Raw genomic sequence first — 4,566 nt, 5'->3', positions numbered from 1 at the left:
CCGACCGCTCCTTACTCCCTGACTGTTTTTTGGGGGGGAGTCCAACGACAGTGACAGTGACGTCGGGTCAGCCTTGCCCCCCCCCCCTCTCACTCCCTCCCCGCACGCGCTTCAACGTAAACATTGGCCTATGCTGAAGAGTGACCATTTTTTTTGGCAACTTAGTGGGGTTTTATTCAGGGGCGGCCTAGGAGTCAAATGCTCGACTTGACCGGCCGGGCGACAGGTGAGGAGAAGGGCTACCCGCCACGCTCTTCTCCTCACCTCTCGCCCGGCAGCGGCCTGGTCGCAGGCATCGCAGGCGGCCTCGGCGGTCGGCCTAAGAAGCCACAATTTTCGCACTCTGGCCTACGCTCAGCTCTGTCAATAAAGGTATCGATGGCTGCATGTGACATGAGTGATAACGTACATTCCTACAGTGTGCCGAACGGGGGAGATCCAGACCGACCCTGTTTTTAGGAAATTGGCTTGCTTATTCCTCCGGGGGGGGGGGGACCCAGCCTCGGGCCCAGCCAAAAGTAAGGCACCCCCCTCCAAAACTCAAGGTGTCCTGCAAAAGAGCGACTAATGTCGCACTGTTGGTGGACACTCCAGACACACAGTGTACTACGGGATGGAGCCTCCATGGTCCTTACGGAGAACCAGGTGGCTGATTCACGGCGCGCACTTTTGTACTATGCAACGCACCCGCACGGCTCCATCCGGGACTGCATACCCACCAGGCGCAGGGGACCGGCTCCAACCGCCAACGCATCGCTCCACCACTGCTGCAACAGCCAACGCCCAGGGGCGTTACAAAGGGGTTGCTCGTGGTTTCGCGCAGGCTCCCGCGAGTCCGCGGGGGTAGCTCGCGGATCCACGGGGTGACTCGCGGACCGCGAGCTACCTCCGTGCCAGGAGCCGCGGATGCAAGCTACCCCCGTGGCAGGATGCGTGGACCGCGAGCCGCGAGCTACCCCCGCGGACCAGTGAGTCACCCCCTCTGTCTGCATTCGGGCGTGCTGGCGGGTTGCCTACTCGCGCGGCGCCGTGGCTAGAGACGATAGGCAAACTCGTTGGCAGCCGCGCAATGCGGGGGACGTACCAACCGACCGCTCGGACCTGGACGGGCACCAAGAGGTCATTGTCATTATGCCCAGCGAGCAACTGGGGTTGCATGGCTGCTGCTCGCCCAAGCCTGCACCGGACCGGACGGAAGCGCGCCGGCCGCAGAGATTGTGGTGCCTGTCGAGGGGGGGGGGGCGTGCTCCGTTTACTGTTTAGTCTGCAGGTCACCGGAGATCTCCCGGAGCGCCGCGTGTGTCTGTGCTACTTTGAGGGAGAAGCTCTCGGGGGCCAGACGGAACCTCCACGGACGCTGTCCGGCGGCGACCTTAATGGCAATTTTAATTACTCTGCATTGGGGGGGGGGCAATAATTGGGCTGTGCTGGGCTGGAACATTCCGCAAGGGGTCTCCCACGGAGCTTCCGTGTCCAAGCGCACGGGAGGGCACGGTTACCCCGACCCTCCGACGCGCACGGCCAACATGAGTCCAAGACTATCATGTCGGCTAGCCCGGCGGTATCGATCGGGTCTCATGAGCTGGCCGGTTCGCCTTCCTCGTCGCCTCCCCTTCCTGGCCTCTGGCAGCAGAAAGGCCCCTCTGTTCTGTAATGTAAACACGCCTCGGCACGGACGGAGCGCGGTGGCGGCGGCGGCGGCGGCGGCGGCGGCGTCACCAAATGGTGCAAAAGTGGGGACCAAAATCATAAAAAACTGTGCCGTCAGCCGTGACTCGAGGACTCGAGAGAGTTTTATTATGGCTGCACGTTTTTCCTTTGAATTGTGGGCAGATTTTCGGCGGCTGGTCGTCTGCGGCACTAAATACCCCCAGGTCTAAGGGATCGAGTGTCGATTGCGGCGGGGCGGCACCGACGCCGACGGTCAGGTTGTCGCATGCGCCCTGCGCAGGGGAAAGCCGAGGGAGGAAAGGGAAATGTCGCTCGGGGATGCGTACGAATGGTGGCGCGGGGGAGTGAAAGAAGGGTGCCGACCGAAAGGGGCTATAAAACCGGGCGGGTCTCACATCTGGCCACTGGGATCTGCACCCTCCAAAAAGTTTTTCGTATAAGTAGGAAAAATCATCTTCGGGCCAAGAATAATTTTTCTAGCATTCCAAACGAGGGGGCAAGAACCCCGGGAATCTTGTGTCCGCCTGCCTGGGAATCATCTCGATAAAAATTGATCGAAATCAACAGAAATCGCTTTAACTAAGCGGGAAACCAGCGGAACTGGTACAAATTAGTCGAAATAAGCGTTTTCTACAAACGAGAAAACCTCGGAGAAAACCTAAGGAATAAATATAAGCGGTCGGGCATCACTGGGAATCAAGTATTTCGGGAATCATGTGTACACTTCAAAAAGGAGTTATTGCCCCCTCGATTCCACATAATTTATGTACCGTAAATTTTTCTTGAATCAAGAAACAAAAATATCCTTGAATGAATCAAAATTTTTGTTAAGAAAGTGTGTTTTCATGGTTCAGGAAAAATAATTCTTGCGGCTTGAAGCAAAAAAATAAAAATTATACCCCTTTTTAAAGGACTAATTTTCTTATCGATAGAAAACTGGTTTGTTAGTGTAAGCTTACAGCTGCTTTGGACACGACGCGCGTGCTGTTAGTACCTACAGTTCCTGGTTCAATGCACCCGATAACTCTTGTTATTATAGTGTGTGCGTCTCTTTTACAAGGTGACGATTGGCTGCCTAATACAGGGTGGTCCACTGACCCCTTCCTTCGTTTTGCTGCGCATGCAGGCGTGCGGGCGGGCTTGCCTTCTGTTGCTCTCCACAGCGCCTTAAGGCCCCGTGTGAGTATGCAACCCGCCCGCACACCTCCATAAGGTAGGAAAAACAGTATAAGCAAAATAAAGGAAGGGGTCTGTGGACCACCCTGTATAACAATATTGTTATTGATTTTTTTGTGCTGTGGAAGTGCCACGTGTTTTACACTAAAATTTTCACAGCCCTCCCCCCCTCCCCCCTAAAGTTAGGGCTGAGGGTGGCGGTAAAAAGTTGCCCCACGCGAAGCTGGATTATTCAGAGCAGCCACGAGGGGTTGTGTGCGTGTGTGGGGGGGGGGGATCGAAGACTTGAAGGGGAAGACAGTTTGCTGTGATTTGGATATTTGTGTCTCAAATAATAATCTCGTCCGGGTCGTAAAAAAAATGGGAGCCGCGAAAACGCGATTAAACTCAGGCGCGCCGCGCAAAATTGCTGTGTGCGTGGTCTGGGCGAGCAGGGAAAATAATGAGAATGGTGATCGGGTATGAACCCTGTGGTCCTTACTCGATTTGTGCGCGCGCCCCTAGGAGGCCGAGGCACCCTTTCCCAGAACTGCGGGCTAGGCCGATGGGGGTATGTTTGAACGATCACCTGAGCGTCGGGCCGGGCGGGCCAGGCCCGCTGGGAGGGAGGAGGTGGCCGATGCCGATGGCTGTTGCTGGACGACGCAGCCTCCTGTACCTGACCTGCGCCTCGCCCCGGACCTCCGCACAAAAGCATTGCCGCTCTTAGTGCCCCTTCCCCGCCAGGACCGCGTCGTTGGCGGCTGCACATGCCCCCCCCCCCCATCGCTCACGACGTGTCACAAGGTCAGAGGCGGCGCGAGGGGAGCGATGCAGTGTGTGTCGCGCTCCTCACCTGCCTAGGTTAAAAAAAAAGAAACGCAATCAGAATGACAATTTGAATATACAGCGAATCTTGATCACATCGGTCGTAAACATTTCAATTTCTTTTGCGGGGACTGGCTGGCCCGCCTAGAATAAAAACCGAGCAAATTCGTGATTGTCCGCGGCGCGGTGGGGTGCAATGCAGACTAGCTGGAGCACCCCGCTAAGGGTGGGGCGCGCGGGCCGCGGGATGCAATGACCCCCTCACGCATCAGCCTCCTGCATCGCATTGCTCTGCCCAAGCTGTTCCCCTTGACCGGCGCCGCGGGACGGGGCGGGTTTGTATACGTCGCGTTCGACCCTGTTCGACGCCGTCCCCTCGAGTCCATTCAAACGTACACAGCTGTTGCACAGCACCGGGTGTTTTTTGGAGCACGCGCACAGAGTGGCCACGGCGCCTTGTGGGCAGAGCAGAGCAGGCAATCCTGGACAGTGTCTCTCTATTTGGCCCAGTATACCAGGTGGCTGATTAACCCCGCGCACATCTGTAGTTATGTTGTACCGCACGCACTCGTGCGGGCGGGTTGCCGACTCGCTCGGCCCGTAAGGCGCCGTGGACTGGGGCGATAGGCAAGCCCGCCCGCACTCGTGCGTGCGGTACAGCATGACTACAGAAGTGCGCGGGGTTAATCAGCCACCTGGTACGTACTGTGTCTTGTAATGTTCAGGGGCCATGCTGTACCGCACTCGGGCGTGTGTGCGGGTTGCCTGCTCGGCAGCAGGCGCTGCAACAAAGTGTAACCGAGTCTCGCGCCTAGCCGAAGGTTGCCGCGGACAAGCCATGGAGGAATGGGACAAGCGCGTGCATTGCGTGTGAGTGTGTGAAACAAACTGTTTAAAACAGCTCTCCCCGGC

Source organism: Frankliniella occidentalis, unplaced genomic scaffold (genome assembly GCF_000697945.3).
Source record: "Frankliniella occidentalis isolate FOCC.00 unplaced genomic scaffold, Focc_3.1 Scaffold2, whole genome shotgun sequence".
NCBI classification, from domain to species: Eukaryota; Metazoa; Arthropoda; class Insecta; order Thysanoptera; family Thripidae; genus Frankliniella; species Frankliniella occidentalis.
This window is presented reverse-complemented; position numbering follows the sequence as displayed.